Source organism: Ammospiza nelsoni, chromosome 23, assembly GCF_027579445.1.
Source record: "Ammospiza nelsoni isolate bAmmNel1 chromosome 23, bAmmNel1.pri, whole genome shotgun sequence".
In the NCBI taxonomy this organism is placed as follows: domain Eukaryota; kingdom Metazoa; phylum Chordata; class Aves; order Passeriformes; family Passerellidae; genus Ammospiza; species Ammospiza nelsoni.
Window position 1 is genome coordinate 7,465,686 of NC_080655.1, and position 15,991 is coordinate 7,481,676.

The window sequence follows — 15,991 nt, forward strand, 5'->3', positions numbered from 1 at the left end:
CTGGCTGATTTGCCTTTCTCGTCTTAGGGTTGGGGTTCGGCCTAGGGCTAGGATTGTTAAAATCAGGAAGCCCTGAGTTCCAGGCTTACTGCATCTGCCAAAGGCATCCCAAAGGGAGTGCAGAAGTGCCACAACATGGTTGCTTTCACGGCTTTTCCCTTAGGAAGAACCCTAATACCCGGCTGATTTACCTTCCTAGGGTTACTGTTAGGCTTAGGCCTAGGACTTTTAAAACCAGGAAGCCCTGGGCTCCAGGCACATGCAGATGTTAAAGGCATCTCAAAAGAGCCGCAGAAGTGACACAACTTGGCTGTCTCTGCTGCTATTCGCATGAGACCATCCCGAACCATAGGCTGATTTTCCTTCCTAGGGTTAAGGTTTGAGTTACGCCTAGGGTAAGGGTTCTATTAACCAGAAAGCCCTGAGTTCCAAGAACACAGCAGCTGCGAAGGACTTCCCAAGAAGAGCAGAAACGTACCACAACATGCCTGCCTCCACAGCTTTTTCCTTGGGGACATGCCTAATTCCTGGCTGATTTGCCTTTCTCGTCTTAGGGTTGGGGTTCGGCCTAGGGCAAGGACTTTTAAAATCAGGAAGCCCTGAGTTCCAGGCACACTGGAGCTGTGAAAGGCATCCCAAAGGGAGTGCAAAAGTGCCACAACATGGCTGCTTTCACATCTTTTTCCTTGGCAAGAAGCCTAACACCAGGCTGATTTCCCTTCCCAGGGTTACTCTTAGGCTTAGGCCTAGGGCTAGGATTTTTAAAACCAGGAAGCCCTGGGCTCCAGGCACACTGCAGCTGCGAAAGGCATCCCAAGGGGAGCGCAAAAGTGACACAACTTGGCTGCCACCACTGATATTTCCATGAGACCATCCCGAACCATAGGCTGATTTTCCTTCCTAGGGTTAAGGTTTGAGTTACGCCTAGGGTAAGGGTTCTATTAACCAGAAAGCCCTGAGTTCCAAGAACACAGCAGCTGCGAAGGACTTCCCAAGAAGAGCGCGAAAGTACCACAACATGCCTGCCTCCACAGCATTTTCCTTGGGGACATGCCTAATTCCTGGCTGATTTGCCTTTCTCGTCTTAGGGTTGGGGTCCGGCCTAGGGCTAGGATTTTTTTAACTAGGAAGCCCTGATTTCCCGGGTAACTTCATCTGCCAAAGGCATCCCAAAGGGAGTGCAGAAGTGCCACAACATGGCTGCTTTCACGGCTTTTCCCTTAGGAAGAACCCTAATACCCGGCTGATTTACCTTCCTAGGGTTACTGTTAGGCTTAGGACTAGGACATTTAAAACCAGGAAGCCCTGGGCTCCAGGCACTCTGCAGCTGCGAAAGGCATCCCAAGGAGGGCGCAAAAGTGACACAACTTGGCTGCCACCACTGATATTTCCATGAGACCATCCTGAACCATAGGCTGATTTTCCTTCCTAGGGTTAAGGTTTGAGTTACGCCTAGGGTAAGGGTTCTATTAACCAGAAAGCCCTGAGTTCCAAGAACACAGCAGCTGCGATGGACTACCCAAGAAGAGCGCAAAAGTACCACAACATGCCTGCCTCCACAGCTTTTTCCTTGGGGACATGCCTAATTCCTGGCTGATTTGCCTTTCTCGTCTTAGGGTTGGGGTTCGGCCTAGGGCTAGGATTTTTAAAATCAGGAAGCCCTGAGTTCCAGGCACACTGGAGCTGTGAAAGGCATCCAAAAGGGAGTGCAAAAGTGCCACAACATGGCTGCTTTCACGGCTTTTCCCTTAGGAAGAACCCTAAAACCAGGCTGATTTACCTTCCTAGGGTTACTGTTAGGCTTAGGCCTACGACTTTTAAAACCAGGAAGCCCTGGGCTCCAGGCACACTGCAGCTGCGAAAGGCATCCCAAGGGGAGCGCATAACTGACACAACTTGGCTGCCACTACTGATATTTCCATGAGACCATCCCAAACCATAGGCTGATTTTCCTTCCTAGGGTTAAGGTTTGAGTTACGCCTAGGGTAAGGGTTCTATTAACCAGAACGCCCTGAGTTCCAAGAACACAGCAGCTGCGAAGGACTTCCCAGGAAGAGCGCAAAAGTACCACAACATGCCTGCCTCCACAGCATTTTCCTTGGGGACATGCCTAATTCCTGGCTGATTTGCCTTTCTCGTCTTAGGGTTGGGGTTCGGCCTAGGGCTAGGATTTTTTTAACTAGGAAGCCCTGATTTCCCGCGTAACTTCATCTGCCAAAGGCATCCCAAAGGGAGTGCAGAAGTGCCACAACATGGCTGCTTTCACGGCTTTTCCCTTAGGAAGAACCCTAATACCCGGCTGATTTACCTTCCTAGGGTTACTGTTAGGTTTGGCCTAGGACTTTTTAAAACCAGGAAGCCCTGGGCTCCAGGCACATGCAGCTGTTAAAGGCATCCCAAGAGAGCCACAGAAGTGACACAACTTGGCGGTCTCTGCTGCTATTCTCATGAGACCATCCCGAACGATAGGCTGATTTTCCTTCCTAGGGTTAAGGTTTGAGTTACGCCTAGGGTAAGGGTTCTATTAACCAGAAAGCCCTGAGTTCCAAGAACACAGCAGCTGCGATGGACTACCCAAGAAGAGCGCAAAAGTACCACAACATGCCTGCCTCCACAGCTTTTTCCTTGGGGACATGCCTAATTCCTGGCTGATTTGCCTTTCTCGTCTTAGGGTTGGGGTTCGGCCTAGGGCTAGGATTTTTAAAATCAGGAAGCCCTGAGTTCCAGGCAAACAGGAGCTGTGAAAGGCATCCAAAAGGGAGTGCAGAAGTGCCACAACATGGCTGCTTTCACGGCTTTTCCCTTAGGAAGAACCCTAATACCCGGCTGATTTACCTTCCTAGGGTTACTGTTAGGCTTAGGCCTAGGACATTTAAAACCAGGAAGCCCTGGGCTCCAGGCACTCTGCAGCTGCGAAAGGCATCCCAAGGAGGGCGCAAAAGTGACACAACTTGGCTGCCACCACTGATATTTCCATGAGACCATCCTGAACCATAGGCTGATTTTCCTTCCTAGGGTTAAGGTTTGAGTTACGCCTAGGGTATGGGTTCTATTAACCAGAAAGCCCTGAGTTCCAAGAACACAGCAGCTGCGATGGACTACCCAAGAAGAGCGCAAAAGTACCACAACATGCCTGCCTCCACAGCTTTTTCCTTGGGGACATGCCTAATTCCTGGCTGATTTGCCTTTCTCGTCTTAGGGTTGGGGTTCGGCCTAGGGCTAGGATTTTTAAAATCAGGAAGCCCTGAGTTCCAGGCACACTGGAGCTGTGAAAGGCATCCAAAAGGGAGTGCAAAAGTGCCACAACATGGCTGCTTTCACGGCTTTTCCCTTAGGAAGAACCCTAAAACTAGGCTGATTTACCTTCCTAGGGTTACTGTTAGGCTTAGGCCTAGGACTTTTAAAACCAGGAAGCCCTGGGCTCCAGGCACACTGCAGCTGCGAAAGGCATCCCAAGGGGAGCGCATAACTGACACAACTTGGCTGCCACTACTGATATTTCCATGAGACCATCCCGAACCATAGGCTGATTTTCCTTCCTAGGGTTAAGGTTTGAGTTACGCCTAGGGTAAGGGTTCTATTAACCAGAACGCCCTGAGTTCCAAGAACACAGCAGCTGCGAAGGACTTCCCAAGAAGAGCGCAAAAGTACCACAACATGCCTGACTCCACAGCTTTTTCCTTGGGGACATGCCTAATTCCTGGCTGATTTGCCTTTCTCGTCTTAGGGTTGGGGTTCGGCCTAGGGCTAGGATTTTTAAAATCAGGAAGCCCTGAGTTCCAGGCACACTGGAGCTGTGAAAGGCATCCAAAAGTAAGTGCAGAAGTTCCACAACATGGCTGCTTTCATGGCTTTTCCCTTAGGAAGAACCCTAATACCCGGCTTATTTACCTTCCTAGGGTTACTGTTAGGCTTAGGCCTCGGACTTTTTAAAACCAGGAAGCCCTGGGCTCCAGGCACATGCAGCTGTTAAAGGCATCCCAAGGGGAGCGCAAAAGTGACACAACTTGGCTGCCACCACTGATATTTCCATGAGACCATCCCGAACCATAGGCTGATTTTCCTTCCTAGGGTTAAGGTTTGAGTTACGCCTAGGGTAAGGGTTCTATTAACCAGAAAGCCCTGAGTTCCAAGAACACAGCAGCTGCGAAGGACTTCCCAAGAAGAGCGCAAAAGTACCACAACATGCCTGCCTCCACAGCTTTTTCCTTGGGGACATGCCTAATTCCTGGCTGATTTGCCTTTCTCGTCTTAGGGTTGGGGTTCGGCCTAGGGGTAAGATTTTTAAAATCAGGAAGCCATGAGTTCCAGACTTACTGCATCTGCCAAAGGCATCCCAAAGGGAGTGCAAAAGTGCCACAACATGGCTGCTTTCACGGCTTTTCCCTTAGGAAGAACCCTAATACCCGGCTGATTTACCTTCCTAGGGTTACTGTTAGGCTTAGGACTAGGACATTTAAAACCAGGAAGCCCTGGGCTCCAGGCACTCTGCAGCTGCGAAAGGCATCCCAAGGAGGGCGCAAAAGTGACACAACTTGGCTGCCACCACTGATATTTCCATGAGACCATCCTGAACCATAGGCTGATTTTCCTTCCTAGGGTTAAGGTTTGAGTTACGCCTAGGGTAAGGGTTCTATTAACCAGAAAGCCCTGAGTTCCAAGAACACAGCAGCTGCGATGGACTACCCAAGAAGAGCGCAAAAGTACCACAACATGCCTGCCTCCACAGCTTTTTCCTTGGGGACATGCCTAATTCCTGGCTGATTTGCCTTTCTCGTCTTAGGGTTGGGGTTCGGCCTAGGGCTAGGATTTTTAAAATCAGGAAGCCCTGAGTTCCAGGCACACTGGAGCTGTGAAAGGCATCCAAAAGGGAGTGCAAAAGTGCCACAACATGGCTGCTTTCACGGCTTTTCCCTTAGGAAGAACCCTAAAACCAGGCTGATTTACCTTCCTAGGGTTACTGTTAGGCTTAGGCCTAGGACTTTTAAAACCAGGAAGCCCTGGGCTCCAGGCACACTGCAGCTGCGAAAGGCATCCCAAGGGGAGCGCATAACTGACACAACTTGGCTGCCACTACTGATATTTCCATGAGACCATCCCAAACCATAGGCTGATTTTCCTTCCTAGGGTTAAGGTTTGAGTTACGCCTAGGGTATGGGTTCTATTAACCAGAACGCCCTGAGTTCCAAGAACACAGCAGCTGCGAAGGACTTCCCAGGAAGAGCGCAAAAGTACCACAACATGCCTGCCTCCACAGCATTTTCCTTGGGGACATGCCTAATTCCTGGCTGATTTGCCTTTCTCGTCTTAGGGTTGGGGTTCGGCCTAGGGCAAGGATTTTTTTAACTAGGAAGCCCTGATTTCCCGCGTAACTTCATCTGCCAAAGGCATCCCAAAGGGAGTGCAGAAGTGCCACAACATGGCTGCTTTCACGGCTTTTCCCTTAGGAAGAACCCTAATACCCGGCTGATTTACCTTCCTAGGGTTACTGTTAGGTTTGGCCTAGGACTTTTTAAAACCAGGAAGCCCTGGGCTCCAGGCACATGCAGCTGTTAAAGGCATCCCAAGAGAGCCACAGAAGTGACACAACTTGGCGGTCTCTGCTGCTATTCTCATGAGACCATCCCGAACCATAGGCTGATTTTCCTTCCTAGGGTTAAGGTTTGAATTACGCCTAGGGTAAGGGTTCTATTAACCAGAAAGCCCTGAGTTCCAAGAACACAGCAGCTGCGATGGACTACCCAAGAAGAGCGCAAAAGTACCACAACATGCCTGCCTCCACAGCTTTTTCCTTGGGGACATGCCTAATTCCTGGCTGATTTGCCTTTCTCGTCTTAGGGTTGGGGTTCGGCCTAGGGCTAGGATTTTTAAAATCAGGAAGCCCTGAGTTCCAGGCACACTGGAGCTGTGAAAGGCATCCAAAAGGGAGTGCAGAAGTGCCACAACATGGCTGCTTTCACGGCTTTTCCCTTAGGAAGAACCCTAATACCCGGCTGATTTACCTTCCTAGGGTTACTGTTAGGCTTAGGCCTAGGACATTTAAAACCAGGAAGCCCTGGGCTCCAGGCACTCTGCAGCTGCGAAAGGCATCCCAAGGAGGGCGCAAAAGTGACACAACTTGGCTGCCACCACTGATATTTCCATGAGACCATCCTGAACCATAGGCTGATTTTCCTTCCTAGGGTTAAGGTTTGAGTTACGCCTAGGGTATGGGTTCTATTAACCAGAAAGCCCTGAGTTCCAAGAACACAGCAGCTGCGATGGACTACCCAAGAAGAGCGCAAAAGTACCACAACATGCCTGCCTCCACAGCTTTTTCCTTGGGGACATGCCTAATTCCTGGCTGATTTGCCTTTCTCGTCTTAGGGTTGGGGTTCGGCCTAGGGCTAGGATTTTTAAAATCAGGAAGCCCTGAGTTCCAGGCACACTGGAGCTGTGAAAGGCATCCAAAAGGGAGTGCAAAAGTGCCACAACATGGCTGCTTTCACGGCTTTTCCCTTAGGAAGAACCCTAAAACCAGGCTGATTTACCTTCCTAGGGTTACTGTTAGGCTTAGGCCTAGGACTTTTAAAACCAGGAAGCCCTGGGCTCCAGGCACACTGCAGCTGCGAAAGGCATCCCAAGGGGAGCGCATAACTGACACAACTTGGCTGCCACTACTGATATTTCCATGAGACCATCCCGAACCATAGGCTGATTTTCCTTCCTAGGGTTAAGGTTTGAGTTACGCCTAGGGTAAGGGTTCTATTAACCAGAACGCCCTGAGTTCCAAGAACACAGCAGCTGCGAAGGACTTCCCAAGAAGAGCGCAAAAGTACCACAACATGCCTGCCTCCACAGCTTTTTCCTTGGGGACATGCCTAATTCCTGGCTGATTTGCCTTTCTCGTCTTAGGGTTGGGGTTCGGCCTAGGGCTAGGATTTTTAAAATCAGGAAGCCCTGAGTTCCAGGCACACTGGAGCTGTGAAAGGCATCCAAAAGGGAGTGCAGAAGTTCCACAACATGGCTGCTTTCATGGCTTTTCCCTTAGGAAGAACCCTAATACCCGGCTTATTTACCTTCCTAGGGTTACTGTTAGGCTTAGGCCTCGGACTTTTTAAAACCAGGAAGCCCTGGGCTCCAGGCACTCTGCAGCTGCGAAAGGCATCCCAAGGAGGGCGCAAAAGTGACACAACTTGGCTGCCACCACTGATATTTCCATGAGACCATCCCGAACCATAGGCTGATTTTCCTTCCTAGGGTTAAGGTTTGAGTTACGCCTAGGGTAAGGGTTCTATTAACCAGAAAGCCCTGAGTTCCAAGAACACAGCAGCTGCGAAGGACTTCCCAAGAAGAGCGCAAAAGTACCACAACATGCCTGCCTCCACAGCTTTTTCCTTGGGGACATGCCTAATTCCTGGCTGATTTGCCTTTCTCGTCTTAGGGTTGGGGTTCGGCCTAGGGGTAAGATTTTTAAAATCAGGAAGCCATGAGTTCCAGACTTACTGCATCTGCCAAAGGCATCCCAAAGGGAGTGCAAAAGTGCCACAACATGGCTGCTTTCACGGCTTTTCCCTTAGGAAGAACCCTAATACCCGGCTGATTTACCTTCCTAGGGTTACTGTTAGGCTTAGGACTAGGACATTTAAAACCAGGAAGCCCTGGGCTCCAGGCACTCTGCAGCTGCGAAAGGCATCCCAAGGAGGGCGCAAAAGTGACACAACTTGGCTGCCACCACTGATATTTCCATGAGACCATCCTGAACCATAGGCTGATTTTCCTTCCTAGGGTTAAGGTTTGAGTTACGCCTAGGGTAAGGGTTCTATTAACCAGAAAGCCCTGAGTTCCAAGAACACAGCAGCTGCGATGGACTACCCAAGAAGAGCGCAAAAGTACCACAACATGCCTGCCTCCACAGCTTTTTCCTTGGGGACATGCCTAATTCCTGGCTGATTTGCCTTTCTCGTCTTAGGGTTGGGGTTCGGCCTAGGGCTAGGATTTTTAAAATCAGGAAGCCCTGAGTTCCAGGCACACTGGAGCTGTGAAAGGCATCCAAAAGGGAGTGCAAAAGTGCCACAACATGGCTGCTTTCACGGCTTTTCCCTTAGGAAGAACCCTAAAACCAGGCTGATTTACCTTCCTAGGGTTACTGTTAGGCTTAGGCCTAGGACTTTTAAAACCAGGAAGCCCTGGGCTCCAGGCACACTGCAGCTGCGAAAGGCATCCCAAGGGGAGCGCATAACTGACACAACTTGGCTGCCACTACTGATATTTCCATGAGACCATCCCAAACCATAGGCTGATTTTCCTTCCTAGGGTTAAGGTTTGAGTTACGCCTAGGGTAAGGGTTCTATTAACCAGAACGCCCTGAGTTCCAAGAACACAGCAGCTGCGAAGGACTTCCCAGGAAGAGCGCAAAAGTACCACAACATGCCTGCCTCCACAGCATTTTCCTTGGGGACATGCCTAATTCCTGGCTGATTTGCCTTTCTCGTCTTAGGGTTGGGGTTCGGCCTAGGGCAAGGATTTTTTTAACTAGGAAGCCCTGATTTCCCGCGTAACTTCATCTGCCAAAGGCATCCCAAAGGGAGTGCAGAAGTGCCACAACATGGCTGCTTTCACGGCTTTTCCCTTAGGAAGAACCCTAATACCCGGCTGATTTACCTTCCTAGGGTTACTGTTAGGTTTGGCCTAGGACTTTTTAAAACCAGGAAGCCCTGGGCTCCAGGCACATGCAGCTGTTAAAGGCATCCCAAGAGAGCCACAGAAGTGACACAACTTGGCGGTCTCTGCTGCTATTCTCATGAGACCATCCCGAACCATAGGCTGATTTTCCTTCCTAGGGTTAAGGTTTGAATTACGCCTAGGGTAAGGGTTCTATTAACCAGAAAGCCCTGAGTTCCAAGAACACAGCAGCTGCGATGGACTACCCAAGAAGAGCGCAAAAGTACCACAACATGCCTGCCTCCACAGCTTTTTCCTTGGGGACATGCCTAATTCCTGGCTGATTTGCCTTTCTCGTCTTAGGGTTGGGGTTCGGCCTAGGGCTAGGATTTTTAAAATCAGGAAGCCCTGAGTTCCAGGCACACTGGAGCTGTGAAAGGCATCCAAAAGGGAGTGCAGAAGTGCCACAACATGGCTGCTTTCACGGCTTTTCCCTTAGGAAGAACCCTAATACCCGGCTGATTTACCTTCCTAGGGTTACTGTTAGGCTTAGGCCTAGGACATTTAAAACCAGGAAGCCCTGGGCTCCAGGCACTCTGCAGCTGCGAAAGGCATCCCAAGGAGGGCGCAAAAGTGACACAACTTGGCTGCCACCACTGATATTTCCATGAGACCATCCTGAACCATAGGCTGATTTTCCTTCCTAGGGTTAAGGTTTGAGTTACGCCTAGGGTATGGGTTCTATTAACCAGAAAGCCCTGAGTTCCAAGAACACAGCAGCTGCGATGGACTACCCAAGAAGAGCGCAAAAGTACCACAACATGCCTGCCTCCACAGCTTTTTCCTTGGGGACATGCCTAATTCCTGGCTGATTTGCCTTTCTCGTCTTAGGGTTGGGGTTCGGCCTAGGGCTAGGATTTTTAAAATCAGGAAGCCCTGAGTTCCAGGCACACTGGAGCTGTGAAAGGCATCCAAAAGGGAGTGCAAAAGTGCCACAACATGGCTGCTTTCACGGCTTTTCCCTTAGGAAGAACCCTAAAACCAGGCTGATTTACCTTCCTAGGGTTACTGTTAGGCTTAGGCCTAGGACTTTTAAAACCAGGAAGCCCTGGGCTCCAGGCACACTGCAGCTGCGAAAGGCATCCCAAGGGGAGCGCATAACTGACACAACTTGGCTGCCACTACTGATATTTCCATGAGACCATCCCGAACCATAGGCTGATTTTCCTTCCTAGGGTTAAGGTTTGAGTTACGCCTAGGGTAAGGGTTCTATTAACCAGAACGCCCTGAGTTCCAAGAACACAGCAGCTGCGAAGGACTTCCCAAGAAGAGCGCAAAAGTACCACAACATGCCTGCCTCCACAGCTTTTTCCTTGGGGACATGCCTAATTCCTGGCTGATTTGCCTTTCTCGTCTTAGGGTTGGGGTTCGGCCTAGGGCTAGGATTTTTAAAATCAGGAAGCCCTGAGTTCCAGGCACACTGGAGCTGTGAAAGGCATCCAAAAGGGAGTGCAGAAGTTCCACAACATGGCTGCTTTCATGGCTTTTCCCTTAGGAAGAACCCTAATACCCGGCTTATTTACCTTCCTAGGGTTACTGTTAGGCTTAGGCCTCGGACTTTTTAAAACCAGGAAGCCCTGGGCTCCAGGCACTCTGCAGCTGCGAAAGGCATCCCAAGGAGGGCGCAAAAGTGACACAACTTGGCTGCCACCACTGATATTTCCATGAGACCATCCCGAACCATAGGCTGATTTTCCTTCCTAGGGTTAAGGTTTGAGTTACGCCTAGGGTAAGGGTTCTATTAACCAGAAAGCCCTGAGTTCCAAGAACACAGCAGCTGCGAAGGACTTCCCAAGAAGAGCGCAAAAGTACCACAACATGCCTGCCTCCACAGCTTTTTCCTTGGGGACATGCCTAATTCCTGGCTGATTTGCCTTTCTCGTCTTAGGGTTGGGGTTTGGCCTAGGGGTAAGATTTTTAAAATCAGGAAGCCATGAGTTCCAGACTTACTGCATCTGCCAAAGGCATCCCAAAGGGAGTGCAAAAGTGCCACAACATGGCTGCTTTCACGGCTTTTCCCTTAGGAAGAACCCTAATACCCGGCTGATTTACCTTCCTAGGGTTACTGTTAGGCTTAGGACTAGGACATTTAAAACCAGGAAGCCCTGGGCTCCAGGCACTCTGCAGCTGCGAAAGGCATCCCAAGGAGGGCGCAAAAGTGACACAACTTGGCTGCCACCACTGATATTTCCATGAGACCATCCTGAACCATAGGCTGATTTTCCTTCCTAGGGTTAAGGTTTGAGTTACGCCTAGGGTAAGGGTTCTATTAACCAGAAAGCCCTGAGTTCCAAGAACACAGCAGCTGCGATGGACTACCCAAGAAGAGCGCAAAAGTACCACAACATGCCTGCCTCCACAGCTTTTTCCTTGGGGACATGCCTAATTCCTGGCTGATTTGCCTTTCTCGTCTTAGGGTTGGGGTTCGGCCTAGGGCTAGGATTTTTAAAATCAGGAAGCCCTGAGTTCCAGGCACACTGGAGCTGTGAAAGGCATCCAAAAGGGAGTGCAAAAGTGCCACAACATGGCTGCTTTCACGGCTTTTCCCTTAGGAAGAACCCTAAAACCAGGCTGATTTACCTTCCTAGGGTTACTGTTAGGCTTAGGCCTAGGACTTTTAAAACCAGGAAGCCCTGGGCTCCAGGCACACTGCAGCTGCGAAAGGCATCCCAAGGGGAGCGCATAACTGACACAACTTGGCTGCCACTACTGATATTTCCATGAGACCATCCCAAACCATAGGCTGATTTTCCTTCCTAGGGTTAAGGTTTGAGTTACGCCTAGGGTAAGGGTTCTATTAACCAGAACGCCCTGAGTTCCAAGAACACAGCAGCTGCGAAGGACTTCCCAGGAAGAGCGCAAAAGTACCACAACATGCCTGCCTCCACAGCATTTTCCTTGGGGACATGCCTAATTCCTGGCTGATTTGCCTTTCTCGTCTTAGGGTTGGGGTTCGGCCTAGGGCAAGGATTTTTTTAACTAGGAAGCCCTGATTTCCCGCGTAACTTCATCTGCCAAAGGCATCCCAAAGGGAGTGCAGAAGTGCCACAACATGGCTGCTTTCACGGCTTTTCCCTTAGGAAGAACCCTAATACCCGGCTGATTTACCTTCCTAGGGTTACTGTTAGGTTTGGCCTAGGACTTTTTAAAACCAGGAAGCCCTGGGCTCCAGGCACATGCAGCTGTTAAAGGCATCCCAAGAGAGCCACAGAAGTGACACAACTTGGCGGTCTCTGCTGCTATTCTCATGAGACCATCCCGAACCATAGGCTGATTTTCCTTCCTAGGGTTAAGGTTTGAGTTACGCCTAGGGTAAGGGTTCTATTAACCAGAAAGCCCTGAGTTCCAAGAACACAGCAGCTGCGATGGACTACCCAAGAAGAGCGCAAAAGTACCACAACATGCCTGCCTCCACAGCTTTTTCCTTGGGGACATGCCTAATTCCTGGCTGATTTGCCTTTCTCGTCTTAGGGTTGGGGTTCGGCCTAGGGCTAGGATTTTTAAAATCAGGAAGCCCTGAGTTCCAGGCACACTGGAGCTGTGAAAGGCATCCAAAAGGGAGTGCAGAAGTGCCACAACATGGCTGCTTTCACGGCTTTTCCCTTAGGAAGAACCCTAATACCCGGCTGATTTACCTTCCTAGGGTTACTGTTAGGCTTAGGCCTAGGACATTTAAAACCAGGAAGCCCTGGGCTCCAGGCACTCTGCAGCTGCGAAAGGCATCCCAAGGAGGGCGCAAAAGTGACACAACTTGGCTGCCACCACTGATATTTCCATGAGACCATCCTGAACCATAGGCTGATTTTCCTTCCTAGGGTTAAGGTTTGAGTTACGCCTAGGGTATGGGTTCTATTAACCAGAAAGCCCTGAGTTCCAAGAACACAGCAGCTGCGATGGACTACCCAAGAAGAGCGCAAAAGTACCACAACATGCCTGCCTCCACAGCTTTTTCCTTGGGGACATGCCTAATTCCTGGCTGATTTGCCTTTCTCGTCTTAGGGTTGGGGTTCGGCCTAGGGCTAGGATTTTTAAAATCAGGAAGCCCTGAGTTCCAGGCACACTGGAGCTGTGAAAGGCATCCAAAAGGGAGTGCAAAAGTGCCACAACATGGCTGCTTTCACGGCTTTTCCCTTAGGAAGAACCCTAAAACCAGGCTGATTTACCTTCCTAGGGTTACTGTTAGGCTTAGGCCTAGGACTTTTAAAACCAGGAAGCCCTGGGCTCCAGGCACACTGCAGCTGCGAAAGGCATCCCAAAGGGAGCGCATAACTGACACAACTTGGCTGCCACTACTGATATTTCCATGAGACCATCCCGAACCATAGGCTGATTTTCCTTCCTAGGGTTAAGGTTTGAGTTACGCCTAGGGTAAGGGTTCTATTAACCAGAAAGCCCTGAGTTCCAAGAACACAGCAGCTGCGATGGACTACCCAAGAAGAGCGCAAAAGTACCACAACATGCCTGCCTCCACAGCTTTTTCCTTGGGGACATGCCTAATTCCTGGCTGATTTGCCTTTCTCGTCTTAGGGTTGGGGTTCGGCCTAGGGCTAGGATTTTTAAAATCAGGAAGCCCTGAGTTCCAGGCACACTGGAGCTGTGAAAGGCATCCAAAAGGGAGTGCAAAAGTGCCACAACATGGCTGCTTTCACGGCTTTTCCCTTAGGAAGAACCCTAAAACCAGGCTGATTTACCTTCCTAGGGTTACTGTTAGGCTTAGGCCTAGGACTTTTAAAACCAGGAAGCCCTGGGCTCCAGGCACACTGCAGCTGCGAAAGGCATCCCAAGGGGAGCGCATAACTGACACAACTTGGCTGCCACTACTGATATTTCCATGAGACCATCCCAAACCATAGGCTGATTTTCCTTCCTAGGGTTAAGGTTTGAGTTACGCCTAGGGTAAGGGTTCTATTAACCAGAACGCCCTGAGTTCCAAGAACACAGCAGCTGCGAAGGACTTCCCAGGAAGAGCGCAAAAGTACCACAACATGCCTGCCTCCACAGCATTTTCCTTGGGGACATGCCTAATTCCTGGCTGATTTGCCTTTCTCGTCTTAGGGTTGGGGTTCGGCCTAGGGCAAGGATTTTTTTAACTAGGAAGCCCTGATTTCCCGCGTAACTTCATCTGCCAAAGGCATCCCAAAGGGAGTGCAGAAGTGCCACAACATGGCTGCTTTCACGGCTTTTCCCTTAGGAAGAACCCTAATACCCGGCTGATTTACCTTCCTAGGGTTACTGTTAGGTTTGGCCTAGGACTTTTTAAAACCAGGAAGCCCTGGGCTCCAGGCACATGCAGCTGTTAAAGGCATCCCAAGAGAGCCACAGAAGTGACACAACTTGGCGGTCTCTGCTGCTATTCTCATGAGACCATCCCGAACCATAGGCTGATTTTCCTTCCTAGGGTTAAGGTTTGAGTTACGCCTAGGGTAAGGGTTCTATTAACCAGAAAGCCCTGAGTTCCAAGAACACAGCAGCTGCGATGGACTACCCAAGAAGAGCGCAAAAGTACCACAACATGCCTGCCTCCACAGCTTTTTCCTTGGGGACATGCCTAATTCCTGGCTGATTTGCCTTTCTCGTCTTAGGGTTGGGGTTCGGCCTAGGGCTAGGATTTTTAAAATCAGGAAGCCCTGAGTTCCAGGCACACTGGAGCTGTGAAAGGCATCCAAAAGGGAGTGCAGAAGTGCCACAACATGGCTGCTTTCACGGCTTTTCCCTTAGGAAGAACCCTAATACCCGGCTGATTTACCTTCCTAGGGTTACTGTTAGGCTTAGGCCTAGGACATTTAAAACCAGGAAGCCCTGGGCTCCAGGCACTCTGCAGCTGCGAAAGGCATCCCAAGGAGGGCGCAAAAGTGACACAACTTGGCTGCCACCACTGATATTTCCATGAGACCATCCTGAACCATAGGCTGATTTTCCTTCCTAGGGTTAAGGTTTGAGTTACGCCTAGGGTATGGGTTCTATTAACCAGAAAGCCCTGAGTTCCAAGAACACAGCAGCTGCGATGGACTACCCAAGAAGAGCGCAAAAGTACCACAACATGCCTGCCTCCACAGCTTTTTCCTTGGGGACATGCCTAATTCCTGGCTGATTTGCCTTTCTCGTCTTAGGGTTGGGGTTCGGCCTAGGGCTAGGATTTTTAAAATCAGGAAGCCCTGAGTTCCAGGCACACTGGAGCTGTGAAAGGCATCCAAAAGGGAGTGCAAAAGTGCCACAACATGGCTGCTTTCACGGCTTTTCCCTTAGGAAGAACCCTAAAACCAGGCTGATTTACCTTCCTAGGGTTACTGTTAGGCTTAGGCCTAGGACTTTTAAAACCAGGAAGCCCTGGGCTCCAGGCACACTGCAGCTGCGAAAGGCATCCCAAGGGGAGCGCATAACTGACACAACTTGGCTGCCACTACTGATATTTCCATGAGACCATCCCGAACCATAGGCTGATTTTCCTTCCTAGGGTTAAGGTTTGAGTTACGCCTAGGGTAAGGGTTCTATTAACCAGAACGCCCTGAGTTCCAAGAACACAGCAGCTGCGAAGGACTTCCCAAGAAGAGCGCAAAAGTACCACAACATGCCTGCCTCCACAGCTTTTTCCTTGGGGACATGCCTAATTCCTGGCTGATTTGCCTTTCTCGTCTTAGGGTTGGGGTTCGGCCTAGGGCTAGGATTTTTAAAATCAGGAAGCCCTGAGTTCCAGGCACACTGGAGCTGTGAAAGGCATCCAAAAGGGAGTGCAGAAGTTCCACAACATGGCTGCTTTCATGGCTTTTCCCTTAGGAAGAACCCTAATACCCGGCTTATTTACCTTCCTAGGGTTACTGTTAGGCTTAGGCCTCGGACTTTTTAAAACCAGGAAGCCCTGGGCTCCAGGCACTCTGCAGCTGCGAAAGGCATCCCAAGGAGGGCGCAAAAGTGACACATCTTGGCTGCCACCACTGATATTTCCATGAGACCATCCTGAACCATAGGCTGATTTTCTTTCCTAGGGTTAAGGTTTGAGTTACGCCTAGGGTAAGGGTTCTATTAACCAGAAAGCCCTGAGTTCCAAGAACACAGCAGCTGCGATGGACTACCCAAGAAGAGCGCAAAAGTACCACAACATGCCTGCCTCCACAGCTTTTTCCTTGGGGACATGCCTAATTCCTGGCTGATTTGCCTTTCTCGTCTTAGGGTTGGGGTTCGGCCTAGGGCTAGGATTTTTAAAATCAGGAAGCCCTGAGTTCCAGGCACACTGGAGCTGTGAAAGGCATCCAAAAGGGAGTGCAAAAGTGCCACAACATGGCTGCTTTCA